Raw genomic sequence first — 15,560 nt, 5'->3', positions numbered from 1 at the left:
AATGCCTAATTATCTTGAAAAATGCTTTGCTATATCTCATTATTTGGACATGTCTCTCTAGCTCCACTTTGAGCTTCTTGATCTTTCATCTACAGGATGAGATCCAATTTAGCTTAGCAAGGATATAGCCTTTCCAAACCATATCTTTTACCTTCTGTATTCTTACAAGTACATTTCTACTGCAGGGACCAGTTTGGAAGATCCTAGTTGTTTTATTCCTTAGATTATGTTGCTGCATTAATTAGCTCTTCTTCGAAGTTTTTTCCCTGCTCAAGTATAGGGTCTGTGCCTAAATGATTGTGATGCTAACTCCTTAGGATATATTCTGCAGGCTTACAGAGTATGCAGCAAAGTTTTCTCTTCTTCTGAGGACATTCTATTCTTTTGATGAGAAATGTTGAAGGTCTGACTTCAGTTGCAAAGGTATCTGATTGACAGATTGCAAAATTGTTAAGTCTAGTAACAGCAGGAAAAGCGTGCTCTTGCTCTGTATGTAAATGTCGTGTCAGCTGCTGTTGGGATAAAAAGCATGAGCATAAGCAAAGATATCTGCATGGATAGAAAAGAAACAAAGAAGATATTTGTTGTGATTTCTGCACTAAGGAGCAAGAAGAAGCATGAAGCGCTAATTTCAGTGGCTAAGACAGTATCATCCTTGGGCCACTTCTCTTCAACATCTTTGGAACCACTTGGACTTGGCACTTGAAGGAATATTAAGCAAGTTTGCCGGAGACACTACATTGGGAGGAGCTGTCAACTAACTCCCTTGAGGCCAGTGAGATGCTGCAGTAAGATCTTGACAAATAAGAGAGATGGGCAATTATGGCTGGCCGGGAGTCTATGCACAAATCACGAAAGGGGCGGGACTGCTGGGGAAGGCCTCCCAAGCTGTTGTATTTTCCAGCATCAGTCTCATGACATGGTTATGACAGTGGGAAGATGCCTGCAGCTCACGTCCTCAGCAGCAGAAAAAGAACTTCATGTTACAACTTACTTGAAAAGTTTTTTGACCAATCCCACAAAGCAAAAGCATATTGACAATAGCTCTATCTGATCCCAAGAAGCACACATTACTTTGGTTCAAAGAACGCTTGCTTCTTTTGAATAAAAGTCCTGCTTGTAAGCCTTAAGATAGAATGCAGAGAGCTCCATTATTAAGCTTAGAACTTCCTAACATCTGGCTAGATATACTTTGCTGTAGCTTAGGGAGTTCTTCTGGTAAGCGTTGATACACAGGCCATTGTTCTATTTGTCCTTACTTCTCTACTTCTTCTATCATTTTTCTGCTGACAAGCCTTATGACGACTGCTTAGCTCCAACCACAGTTCTGCTGTCTCTGAGGCCTGCCTTTTGCAGCTTTCCCAAAATCCTCTGTTTTCAAGGATTCCCACAGGCAATCCCCGACCTTAGGGAGTTGTGCGAAGGCAAGTGCTGGATTCAGCACCTGGAACAGGGCAATCCTGCTGTGTGTGTGTATAGACTAGGGAGCCAGAGACTGGAGAGAAACATTGCAGAAAGGAAGCCAGGCTCCTGGCCAATGGCAAGCTAAATGTGCATCAGCAGTGCCCTGGCAGCCAGGAGGGCCAAGCCTGTCCTGGGGTGCATCAGGCACAGTATCGCCAGCTGGGCAAGAGAGGGCATTGTCCTGCTCTGCTCTGCTCTGCTTGTCTCTGCTCTGCTCTGCTCTGCTCTGCTCTGCTCTGCTCTGGGGCGGCCTCACCTTGAGTGCTTGGGGGCAGTTTTGGGTACCACAATGAAAAAAGACATGAAGGTATCAGAAAGTTCTCCAATGAGGTTTACAAGGACAGAACTGGAGGAAATGGCATGCAGCTGAGTCAGGGGAGGGTCAGGTCCGGTATCAGGAAAAAGTTTTTTAACCAGAGGATGGCTGGGCACTGGAAGAGTCTCTCCAGGGAGTGGTCAGAGCATCAAGCCTATCTTGAGTTCAAGAACCTTTGGGACATTGCTCTCAGGCATCCGGTGTGATTCTTGAGGAAGGTCCCATGCAGGGCAAGAAGTTGGACTTGATGCTCCTGACGGGCCCCTTCCAATTCAACTGATTCTAGGACTCTATGGTTCTGTCGGGGCCACTCAAGGTGTATTGCGTGATCTCACCAGATTTTGCGCCTTCTACACCTTATTCAGCACTCCCTGGCCAATCTTCTTCGTTTCTCCTCGGAGATTCTAAGAACTCGACTACAGTCATGAAAAACGTCGAGGGACGCTTGCTGTGCTGGCACAGTTTCTTTTTGAGAAAATGGGTGGAAAATCTTTTCGCTAAGCTGTAGGCGGCAAGAGAAGCAGAAGACGGGCATACGCGGCTCTCCGAGGGTAGGTGCCGGTCCCGGGCGGCTTTCGGCAGAAGCCGCGGTCCAGAGTGCACCGCAACCGGCAGAAAGCTCTGTGCGGGAAAAAGCCGCTTCTTCGCCTCCAGGAGCCGGAGATCTCGGCAGATGCTGAGATGCCACGAACAAAGCCGCACAGCACCGGGATTGAGTGCGCAGCTCTCAAACTGAGAGAAGACAGGAACTAAACACTTTCCAACAGTTTAAACTTACATTACCATAACTAGGGAAAAAGTTCTTGGGCAGGTTTCCTTTGCACCCTTCTAAACCTTATGCAGCACTCCGTGGCGAGACTTTTTATTCTTTTTCTCCAGAAGATGGTAAGAACTCGACTGCCTTCATGAAAAACGTTGAGGGACGCTTGCTGTGCTGGCAGAGCTTCTTTTTGAAAAATGCGTGGAAAAGCTTTTTGCTAAGGTGTAGGAGGCAAGAGACGGAGAAGACGGGCATACGCAGCTCTCTGAAAGTAGGTACCGGTCCCGGGCGTCTTTCGGCAGAAGCCGCGGTCTGGAGCGCACCGCGACCGGCAGAAAGCTCTGTGCCCGAAAAAGCCGCTTCTACGCCTGCGGGAGCCGGACAGCTCGGCAGATGCTGAGACGCCAGGAACGAAGCCGCACAGCACCGGGATTGAGTGGGCAGCTCTCAAACTGTGAGAAGACGATAATTAACCACTTTCCAACAGTTTAAACTGACATTACCATAAGCAGGCAGAAAGTTCTTGGACAACTTACTTTTGCATCCTTCTGAACCTTATGCAGCACACCCTGGCCAATCTTACTTTTTCTTTTCTTCAGGAGATGGTAAGAACTCGACTACCTTCATGAAAAACGTCGAGAGATTTTTGCTGTGCTGGCAGTTTCTTTTTCAGAAAATGCGTGGAAAAGCTTTTTCCTAAAGTGTAGGCGGCAAGTAAAGCAGAAGACGGGCATACGCAGCTTGCCGAAGGTAGGTGCCAGTCCCTGGTGTCTTTCGGCAGAAGCCGCGGTCCGGAGCGCACCGCGACCAGCAGAAAGCACTGTGCCCGAAAAAGCCGCTTCTTCGCCTGCGGGAGCCGGAGAGCTCGGCAGATGCTGAGACGCCGAGAACAAAGCCGCACAGCACCGAGATTGAGTGCACAGCTCTCAAACTGAGAGAAGACGATAATTAACCACTTTCCAACAGTTTAAACTTACATTACCATAACTAGGGAAAAAGTCATCGGGCAGGGTTCCTTTGCATGCTTCTAAACCTCATGCAGCACTCCCTGGCCAATCTTACTTTTTCTTTTCTCCAGGAGATGGTAAGAACTCGACTACCTTCATGGAAAACGTCGTGGGATGCTTGCTGTGCTGGCAGAGTTTCTTTTTGAGAAAATGCGTGGAAAAGCTTTTCGCTAAGGTGTAGGCTGCAAGAGACGCAGAAGACGGGCATACGCAGCTCTCCGAAGGTAGGTGCCGGTCTCCGGACGTCTTTCTCCAGAAGCCGCGGTCCGGAGCGCACCGCGACCTGCAAAAAGCTCAGTGCGCGAAAAAGCCGCTTCTTCGCCTCCGGGAGCCGGAGAGCTCGGCAAATGCTGAGACGCCAAGAACAAAGCTGCACAGCACCGGGATTGAGTGCGCAGCTCTCAAACGGAGAGAAGAGGATAATTAACCACTTTCCAACAGTTTAAACTTACATTACCATAACTAGGGAAAAAGTCATCGGGCAGGATTCCTTTGCATGCTTCTAAACCTCATGCAGCACACCCTGGCCAATCTTAACTTTTTCTTTTCTCCAGGAGATGGTAAGATCTCGACTACCTTCCTGAAAAACGTCGAGAGACCCTTGCTGTGCTGGCACAGGTTCTTTTTGAGAAAATGCGTGGAAAAGCTTTTCGCTAAGGTGTAGGCGGCAAGAGATGCAGAAGAAGGGCATACGCTGCTCTCCAAAGGTAGGTGCCGGTCCCGGGCGTCTTTCGGCAAAAGCCGTGGTCCGGAGCGCACCGCGACCGGCAGAAAGCTCTGTGCACGAAAAAGCCGCTTCTTCACCTCCAGGAGCCGGAGAGCTTGGCAGATGCTGAGACGCCACGAACAAAGCCGCACAGCACCGGGATTGAGTGCGCAGCTCTCAAACTGAGAGAAGACAGGAACTAAACACTTTCCAACAGTTTAAACTTACATTACCATAAGTATGGAAAAAGTTCTTGGGCAGGTTTCCTTTGCACCCTTCTGAACCTTATGCAGCACTCCCAGCCTAATCCTACATTTCTTTTCTCCAGGAGATGGTAAGAACTCGACTACCTTCAGGAAAACCTCGTGGGATGCTTGCTGTGCTGGCAGAGTTTCTTTATGAGAAAATGCGTGGAAAAGCATTTCGCTACGGTGTAGGCGGCAAGAGACGCAGAAGACGGGCATACGCAGCTCTCCAAAGGTAGGTGCCGGTCCCGGGCGGCTTTCGGCAGAAGCCGCGGTCCGGAGCGCACCGTGACCGGCAGAAAGCTTTGTGCGCGAAAAAGCCGCTTCTTCGCCACCGGGAGCCGGAGAGCTCGGCAGATGCTGAGACGCCGAGAACGAAGCCGCACAGCACCGGGATTGAGTATGCAGCTCTCAAACTGAGAGAAGACAGTAATTAACCACTTTCCAACAGTTAAAACTTACATTACCATAACTAGGGAAAAAGTTCTTGGGCAGGTTTCCTTTGCATCCTTCAAACCTTATGCAGCACTCCCTGGCCAATCTTTTTCTTTTTTCCAGGCGAAGGTAAGTACTCGAGTGCCTTCATGAGAAACGTCGAGGGACGCTTGCTGTGCTGGCACAGTTTCTTTTTGAGAAAATGCGTTGAAATCCCTGACATCACAGACATAATGAAAGATCGTTTGGGCCGGAAGGAAGATAATATTCTTCTCATTTATACTGATGGGTAAGCTGACATGCAAAGCAGTTAATTCAGAGTGAAGCAGCAATAAAGTCAATAGGAAAACTCACCACAGTTTTGTTTACTCCCCTAAATCCTTACTATCCCAAAATACAAGAAGAGCTGTAAAAGCTTGTGGCTACCTAATTTTTTCCTATACCTACATGGTGGGGTAAGGTATAAACAATCCCAAACAATGGTAATCCACCACAAAGCATTCTTGACATCATATTCAGGTTTTGCATAGCGAGCTCTTTCTCCTGATAAAGTTATTCCATCCCAATACTTTGGGGAGTATCTTAGAGGGCTGGGTGTTGTTTGGTTTGAAAGCATCTTGATCATTCAGGAACCCAGCAGCAAGGACAAAGTTTAGAAGAAGATAGTGCTATGCATTGATATTCATATGTGACAGACATATTTCTACAACGCAGAAGGCTGACCTAATGCTTCACGACAACATGGCTGAAGTGGCATCCTTGTCCCCATAGGTTTTTCTGTTTACTTTTAGCTGCTTTCATACCAGATTATTGAGCTGAACTAGCTCAAAAAGGAATCAGATAAGTGCCAGAGCTTTCAAACAAAAGAAAAAAACAACAAACCAGATGCAAAATGGTGATTTGTAAGTGCATTTGAAAACAGAAGTTTTTTGTACTTCTCATAGGTACATGGCATTCTCTAGAATGATTTTGCTCCAATGCTTTAGGTTTGGTTTTGGTTTTTATTTTTCCTCAATTCTAAATGTTACACATTTTTTTGGCCATTTTAGTAAACAGATTTTCTGATCCATGTGAAAGACAGTCCGAAGTTCCCCGCATTTGCCTCACGACCGTTCCCAGGACAGACATCGGGACCCTGAGGACCCTGATTGGAATGCTGGCATGCCGGTTGTGGAGGAATGCCAAAATCCTGAGGCCCCTGAGCAGAATTCTGGCCTGCCAAGTGATTGTTGGCAGCTGTGACTACAGTGACTGCTTCTAGCAGGGCTTGCCTAGTGGCGACGCAACCTATGTGCCCGCACGTGCTTCGTGACACAGCCCAGGAATTTTCCCACCTCCTGGCCAGATGAACTTGCTGGGGCAACTGTGGTAGCCGCCCCATGGAAAATCCTTCATCTGCTCCACTACCACCATGAGGGATGGAGATTGAAGCCCCCCTCCCAAGGACTGAGGCTGAGACGCCCATAATTCTGATCCAGGGGTGCTGGCCTGACTGAAGCAGGATGCCTGCTAAGTGTTGCCTACAGATGTGTTCGCTGGATCTAGACTGGTTTCCCATAGAAACCAGTCCTGAAACACTAGATCCCACTCACTGCTGATATGGATATTGACTTCTCCTGCTGAGAACATGGACTGTCTGTACCCGTCTTTAATACCATTTTCCCCCTCAGCAATTTCAATAGACTTGCTCTTTATTGTATCTGCTCCCCCTCAGCCATTTCTAGATCTGTTTCCCCCCTCAGCAATGGACTATAATAGAACCGTGAGATAACCAAGACTTTGAGATCTCCCCTAGCGGAACTCCATCGGCTGCACTGCGAGGACTTCATCTCTCTCCACTTGGTAGCTATACTCCCTCTCTCTTTCTCCCCCTCTTTTCTATTCTTTTCCTCTCCCTAATTCCTTTAAGGCATTTGCTGTGGTCATTCTATAAAGGTGCATTTGTTTTGAGTGATACTGCAATCCATTTTCCATCTTGTCTTTTGCCCTCCGAGATCAGTTAAGAAAACATCATCCCCCCTTCGTATGAGCGGATCAGTACAATATGTTCTTTGCAGCTGAAATTGGTTCTAGTCAATAGAAGCACACTGGTAGGTAAAAGTAGACTATGAAAGATAACATTCAGAATGTATTTCCCATGTCTTCCCATTAAAGCAAGTGAAGAAAGCAGACAGATCTTCAGATAACATGCTATGCAAATTGAAAGGAATCTTCTTTGAGGCAACTGTGAAACTCACGCAATGAAATGCAGTTCCGACAGATGAAAGGGTCACATATGATGTCAAATCTATTCTTTTAATGTTTGAATGAAACAAGATTTCTTGAAGTACCATCCTACAAAATGAAGGTGAATTTGCAGAAGCAATTGAACTGGGTCTCCTTTAGAAACACAATGTTTTCTAATTAAACTGAGCATTCAGGAAGGCAACCTTGAAATCAAAAGGATTCAGAAACATGCAAATACCAAGTTCATTATCTTTAACAGTCTCTTTAAGATAAGATTTATTTTAACTTCCACTTGTAGTAGGTCTGAAGACATTAGGAATGATGCAATATGAAAAAACCAAAACAAAGCAACTTTCTCAAAAAGCTTTGAGAAACCAGAGAAATGATGATTTTTAGTGGTTAGGTAGTCCTTTAAAATTTGTCTTGGGGGAAAGAGATAAAAAACTGACTGAGATCAAATGACTGTGGAGTATATTCCAAAACAGTAATGAAGAATGTAAGGGGCAAGAGCCTGTTAGAAAAATACTATGCTGGCTTCATCTGTTGAAAGCATTCCAGAATGGTTGAAATTATGAATCATATCTTGTGGGATTAAAAAAAAAAAAAAAAAAAAGAGGAAGAAAACAGAAGGAAAAAAATATTTTGAACATATTTTTCCATTCCAAGATGGTATGACGGCTTTATTTCATTTTGTTCCTATGACCGGTTAATAGCTTATGAAGTGTTTAGCAATAGAGAGTGAGAGTCTTCACACTAACCATACCATTTGGATGGGTCTCTTTTACTTTCTATAGCAGCAGATATGGTTTAGCACTCCACAATTCAGTCCCCAAAAGTGAATAAGTGTGGCAGATTTAACCAAACTGCCCAGTCCACCAGAATGCCTAATTATCTTGAAAAATGCTTTGCTATATCTCATTATTTGGACATGTCTCTCTAGCTCCACTTTGAGCTTCTTGATCTTTCATCTACAGGATGAGATCCAATTTAGCTTAGCAAGGATATAGCCTTTCCAAACCATATCTTTTACCTTCTGTATTCTTACAAGTACATTTCTACTGCAGGGACCAGTTTGGAAGATCCTAGTTGTTTTATTCCTTAGATTATGTTGCTGCATTAATTAGCTCTTCTTTGAAGTTTTTTCCCTGCTCAAGTATAGGGTCAGTGCTGAAATGATTGTGATGCTAACTCCTTAGGATATATTCTGCAGGCTTACAGAGTATGCAGCAAAGTTTTCTCTTCTTCTGAGGACATTCTATTCTTTTGATGAGAAATGCTGAAGGTCTGACTTCAGTTGCAAAGGTATCTGATTGACAGATTGCAAAATTGTTAAGTCTAGTAACAGCAGGAAAAGCGTGCTCTTGCTCTGTATGTAAATGTCGTGTCAGCTGCTGTTGGGATAAAAAGCATGAGCATAAGCAAAGATATCTGCATGGATAGAAAAGAAACAAAGAAGATATTTGTTGTGATTTTTGCACTAAGGAGCAAGAAGAAGCATGAAGCGCTAATTTCAGTGGCTAAGACAGTATCATCCTTGGGCCACTTCTCTTCAACATCTTTGGAACCACTTGGACTTGGCACTTGAAGGAATATTAAGCAAGTTTGCCAGAGACACTTCATTGGGAGGAGCTGTCAGTTAACTCCCTTGAGGCCAGTGAGACGCTGCAGTAAGATCTTGACAAATAAGAGAGATGGGCAATTATGGCTGGCCGGGAGTCTATGCACAAATCACGAAAGGGGCGGGACTGCTGGGGAAGGCGTCCCAAGCTGTTGTATTTTCCAGCATCAGTCTCATGACATGGTTATGACAGTGGGAAGATGCCAGCAGCTCATGTCCCCAGCAGCAGAAAAAGAACTTCATGTTACAACTTACTTGACAAGTTTTTTGACCAATCCCACAAAGCAAAAGCATATTGACACTAGTTCTATCCGATCCCTAGAAGCACACATACCTTTGGTTCAAAGAAGGCTTGCTTCTTTTGAATAAAAGTCCTGCTTGTAAGCCTTAAGATAGAATGCAGAGAGCTCCATTATTAAGCTTAGAACTTCCTAACATCTGGCTAGATATACTTTGCTGTAGCTTAGGGAGTTCTTCTGGTCAAGCGTTAATACGCAGGCCATTGTTCTATTTGTCCTTACTTCTCTACTTCTTCTATAATTTTTCTGCTGACAAGCCTTATGACGACTGCTTAGCTCCAACCACAGTTCTGCTGACTCTGAGGCCTGCCTTTTGCAGCTTTCCCAAAATCCTCTGTTTTCAAGGATTCCCACAGGCAATCCCCGACCTTAGGGAGTTGTGCGATGGCAAGTGCTGGATTCAGCACCTGGAACAGGGCAATCCTGCTGTGTGTGTGTATAGACTAGGGAGCCAGAGACTGGAGAGAAACATTGCAGAAAGGAAGCCAGGCTCCTGGCCAATGGCAAGCTAAATGTGCATCAGCAGTGCCCTGGCAGCCAGGAGGGCCAAGCCTGTCCTGGGGTGCATCAGGCACAGTATCGCCAGCTGGGCAAGAGAGGGCATTGTCCTGCTCTGCTCTGCTCTGCTCTGCTCTGCTCTGCTCTGCTCTGCTCTGCTCTGGGGCGGCCTCACCTTGAGTGCTTGGGGGCAGTTTTGGGTACCACAATGAAAAAAGACATGAAGGTATCAGAAAGTTCTCCAATGAGGTTTACAAGGACAGAACTGGAGGAAATGGCATGCAGCTGAGTCAGGGGAGGGTCAGGTCCGGTATCAGGAAAAAGTTTTTTAACCAGAGGATGGCTGGGCACTGGAAGAGTCTCTCCAGGGAGTGGTCAGAGCATCAAGCCTATCTTGAGTTCAAGAACCTTTGGGACATTGCTCTCAGGCATCCGGTGTGATTCTTGAGGAAGGTCCCATGCAGGGCAAGAAGTTGGACTTGATGCTCCTGACGGGCCCCTTCCAATTCAACTGATTCTAGGACTCTATGGTTCTGTCGGGGCCACTCAAGGTGTATTGCGTGATCTCACCAGATTTTGACCTGCTCTTGTTGGTCAGAATTTGTCACTACTGCCTAATGATATTTACCACAAAAGACAAAGTGCCTTTTCTCAATTTTCTCAAGAAAGTTGAACATGCACCCTAGAATCCTAAAAAAGTCTTTTCCTTGAAACAACACTGTCTCCTGCCCAGTATTCTTTCCAGATCTTAAGGAGAAAGAAGGCAAAATGAGGGGATGTATTACAATGAAGCACTGTCAATTTTCCGGACCTTTAGCGGTATATTTGTACTTCCACTATTCTTTTCTAGAAAACCATGGTTTTGTAGAGCATGTCATTTTCTAGCAAGACACAGTTTTGCAACTGAGCCCATCACTCTCTGTGAGAATATATTGTCAAAAGCACAAAACATATGACTAGGCAGTGGCAAGTGAGGGGAAAAAACAGTATGGGAAGCAGCTCCGTGATACTACAGTAAGACAAGAAGGAGGTGGAGGTGTTCCAGTTGACAGAGCAAAGAATCCCCCGCAGTCCCTGGAGACATCCTAGTGAAGCAGGTTGTCTCCCAGCAGTCCCTAGAGAACCATGGAGGAACACATACCTACAGTGCAGCTGGTGGAGGGCTCCGTGCCACAGCAGGTGAAAGTGCCTTGAAGGAAGCTGCAGCTTGTGGAGGGAGGGCCAGAAAACCATCCTTGACATCTTCTTTAGCAGAAGAGTATGTGCAAATGTTTAACAGCTGCTAACTCGAATCTATCCTCTTTCCAGTTCTTGTCGTAGGTAAGTAGGACAATACAAGAATTAGAAGTCTAAATTGTTTTGCTTGAGGCTCCCATTCTCTCTGCCTCTCCCTTAAAATTTAGTTTGAGATGAAATAAAACTCATGATCAAGTTCCTAAGGCTTGATGGTCAGGCTTCTCAGAAAACAGGGAGTGCAAAGAACTCTTGTCACTGTCTCTCTTTTTCATGGAACTAAAAAAGTTAAATTACTGTTTTCTAAGAACTTACGGAAATCAACTGGTAGAGGTGGTGAGAGTGAAGAGTATAATTACGCTGGAAAGAGAATATCATGTAGCTACCTCATCTGCATCTAAGTTTTTTACCAGGAACTCTGGACTTTTAAACAGACTTAGGACACAATAGTTATCTCTGGGAATGTTTTAGTATGTATAGAACATTCATCTTTAAATAGCTTGATCCGTTTTACCCTTATGACTTACGTTTTAAATTTTATTTGAGGAGAAATATTTGTGATTCAGATCATTTCGAGTTCTGAAGCATTTCAGTTTTTGAGAGTTTTTGCTGTCTCCTGAGGGCAGGAAAATAGTCTTGGAACCAATACTGAAAGAAACTAGATGGAAAAATTAGTTTTCCTCATTCTTTTCTGTCTATTCTAAGAGGCACAAGAGCAAAACCACTGCTATGAGTGAGAGTTGCCTTACCACTCATGGATGACAACCTTGTAGTGAGTAGTCTATTATTTGCACACATTTCTGATGCTGATTGTTACCTGTTGTGCAGAAAGATCTGTAAACTATTTTCACGGAAAGACATTCCTGAATTGCTTCACTTATCTCTGAAGCAGAGAACTAAGCTGGCACTCTACTTCTGAGATCTTCCTATGCTCGCCCCCAAACCCGTTTCCTTCAAATGCAATTTACTTTCAACCAAAGCACTTCATCACTTCATGAGGTAATCTCTTGTTCTTAATGTTCGGGGGATTGTTTTAAAAGGGTAAGAACATATTCTAGTAAGCAGGTAGAATGTCTGTCTTAAGTAGTAGACATCACTTGGCTTTGGTTCATGCAGCATAACATCAGCAAGGAATGTCGTTTACAATCAATAGATGGGTTGGGGAAACTGGCCACAAGTTTAGGAATCTTTCTCCAATTAATTGTGCTTTAAAATTTGGCTCTTAGCATTTCAAGTGTGTTTTTATTAAAACAATCAACTATTTATTACCTGTACCACAATGAAGCACAATCGGCAGTGCTTGTGCATCCTTCAACAATTCCAAGAAGAAGAATGGTCTGAGCCTCCAGTGTGGCTCAGGGAGTCTGTCATCAAGCCAGAGTCCTCCAGGCATCTTCTCAACCTGGAGAAGAGCAGACTCTGAGCAAATGTTAGAGCAGTCCTCCAGGATCTGAAGGCAGCCTAGCAAAAGGAGGCAGATGAGCTACACAAGGGCATGGAGCGATAGGAAAAGTGTTGATGGCTTTAAAACCTGAAGACTATATGTTTCCTTTGGGTATTGGGAAGAAATTCCTTGCCAGGAGGCTGGTGAGACACTGGAGCATGATGTGGGTGACCCATTCCTGGAAGTGTTCAAGGCCAGCTTGAATGGGTCTTTGAGCTTAAGGCGGCCTAGTGGAAGGTGTCCCTGCCAATGACATGGGGGGGTGAATTTAGGTGAATTTTAAGGTCCCTTCCAATCCAAACCATTCTGTTATTCTGTGGTAATAGTCATTCTGTGCAGTAGCAGTAACTAGCTGAAGATAGAAAAAACAAACTATTGATTCTGAGAAACTGCCATCCAGTTTAACTGTTTTGGACTCACATAGAAGTTCCTTTTAGCATTATTATATGTAGGAACAGTCTCAGCACTTAAATATCATACACACAAATATTTCATAATTTTTAAGGTTTTGGACATTCGGGAATTTCCTTTCTCTCTCTCTCTTTCTTTCTTTCTTTCTTTCTTTCTTTCTTTCTTTCTTTCTTTCTTTCTTTCTTCCTTTCTTTCTTTCTTTCTTTCTTTCCTTCTTTCTTTCTTTCTTTTCTTTTTTCTTTCTTTCCTTCTTTTCTTCCTCCTTTCCCTTCCTTCCTTCCTCCCTCCCTCCCTCCCTGCACTGTGATTTCAATTTGTAAAATGTGAAGTAATTTCAGTAATTGACTCTTACCTGAATATCATTTTGAAGCTTAGAAATGGATCAAGAAGAAAATTGTGTGAAGACAGAGCATTTAAAAGAATATTAGTAAGTATGAGATTTAGAGGTAGCTATTGAAAATTCAAAAAGACAACATTGAAATGATGCAACGGATGATTTTAAGGGATTTTTTTTTGTATTTCTGTGATACCAATTAGGATCTCGGTTTTTTCACCTTTGAAAAATACATCTTGAAAATTGTTACTTTGAAAACCAAAACTATTTCGAAAACAAGGAAATGGATTGATGCAGATGAAAATATCATCTTCTAAATAGTCATCATCTAGTCCAAAGGATTCTCCTCACACAGTAAGCTTGTGGTGGTTTCTATTCCCACACAAACACAGAAGAATTTTTCAACTGAATAGAAAATCTGTAAAAACAAATGAACATTTGAAATAAAAAATCAATAAAGAGCAGGAAATTATATGCATCCACCCTTACGATATGTTGGTTACTAAATATTGCCTCTGGTTTGTGGGTGAGTACACTTCCCATTCACACACACAGATAGACCTCCCCCCCACCCACACAGATGTCTGATAATGGGTCTCAAAGAAGGGATTATCTTTCTTCTACTCAATAGGCATTGCTTCTCAAAGTCAAGGCGTATTCTTCTTGGATTCTCCTATTGCCTGGATTTAATACCTACAAGGTAATGTGTCTATTTGCACGGGGTAGGAGGGGACATGGAGAGCGGCGATTTGAAAACTGTCGGAACTCAGGACATTCCTTTGGGAGTCCGGAGTTTCCTGGGACTCTTGCCAGGGGGCTTGGAGACCCTGGCACACAGCCCAGAACACCAGTGGGTTCGATTATGAACCACGGAATAACTTGTCACCTTTATAGAAAGAGATAAAAACCACAATAGTGTAAATAGTGTAAGAATCAAATAATTACAGAGTCTAAATGTAGGTTTTAAGATTTTTGGTATAGGGGTTTCTGGTGACAAGATGGAGGGATTTGGGCGTGTCTAGCCTTTCTTCTTCTTCTCTACCTCCATCTTGTCTGGTGATGTTGGCACTTTTAGATTGGTCTAAAGTAGAAACTCACTGTCTAATATAGATGATAGGTATTGGAAAATAACTGTAAATATTGTACACGTAGTTTGTAGTATATAAAGATAACACCGCCCTGGAGGAGGGGGGAGTGCCTCTGGCTGTCCTGCCAAACGGATCTCGGCTGGACAGGGAGAAAGAACTTTATAGATAAGATGCAATAAACAATCTTGAGACCGAAAAAATGAAGAGCCCTGACTTCTTCTTCAAGCACCGGGCTGGGAAAAGAAACTTTCGAACTTTAGTCGGGGTCACTCTGACCAGCTAAAAAGACAGCCCCCGGCAACTGGCGTTCCCTGGGTGGGCTCGAAGAAAGATGCGGCAACTGGCGTTCCCTGGCTTGGCTGCAAGAAAGACCCGGCATTTGGCATTCCCAGGTGGGCTGCAAGAGCTGGGCGGCAAGAGAACAACCCGGATGGGCGGAAAGAGAGACGGCTGCAAGAGATGGGCTGCAAAAGAGAGACCACGACACGTTGGGCAGCAAGAAAGCACCCAGGTGGGCAGTTGGCAGGCAGCCACGCCACCAGACATCAGCCGCTGAAACACAGCCCGTGAAGAGAACAAAAAAGGACAAGGAAAAGAAGCAGGCACTCCCAAAAAGAAAAAAAAGAAAAAAAAAAGGGAAAAAGAAAAAAAAAAAGAAGAAAAAAAAAAAATCCACACAGAAGACCCAAGATTCAACTTCTGCTAAACAGACTCGCATCCAGATCTGGCGGGGGGGCCAGTGACCAGGGCGACCTCCGGACGGACCTTGCAAATGATTCAGCTTTTGGTAAGAAGGTTGAGATTTGAGAACATGGAGGGGACATGCTCTCAGGAACAGTTAAGGATTTTGTCAGCCTTACAAGGTCTGGCAGCCACACACCTTGTGAAAATCTCTGAAAAAAGGTAAAACGGCCTTGAAGCTTTTATCCCCAGCAAGGATCATGTTAGAGGCAATTACGGCAAGATCCCGGAGTAGAGCTAAAAGGTCATTAATTGTGAATCCCACAGGGGCGGGGGGAGGAGAGCAAAGCTCAAAGCAGAGATTGTCTCTGGTCCCAACCAGCCCTGGGGAAGTAGCTCCCGATGAGAGGGAGCGGGAAATAGCTCCCGATGAGAGGGAGCGGGAAATAGCTCCCGATGAGAGGGAGCGGGAAATAGCTCCCGATGAGAGGGAGCGGGAAGTAGCTCCCGATGAGAGGGAGCGGGAAATAGCTCCCGATGAGAGGGAGTGGGAAGCAGCTTTACCGCCTCCAATTCCTCTACCCCGAAAGTCCAGGAGGCCTCCAAAACGCCCTGAAACCCCAGAAACAGCGGGGAGTTCGGGTTCCGATTCGGACGCAAATACGGTCCTTACCCCAGATGAATTAGGATTTTCATCTAGCGAACTGGAGGGGCAAGAATGCCCTGTAGGGGCAAACCCCCCCAGCTCGCGAAAACAGCAGGGGAAAGGGACGGGAAAAGCGTCCAAGTCGGAAA

The sequence above is a fragment of the Haemorhous mexicanus genome, chromosome 3 (assembly GCF_027477595.1).
Source record: "Haemorhous mexicanus isolate bHaeMex1 chromosome 3, bHaeMex1.pri, whole genome shotgun sequence".
Taxonomy (NCBI): domain Eukaryota; kingdom Metazoa; phylum Chordata; class Aves; order Passeriformes; family Fringillidae; genus Haemorhous; species Haemorhous mexicanus.
This window is presented reverse-complemented; position numbering follows the sequence as displayed.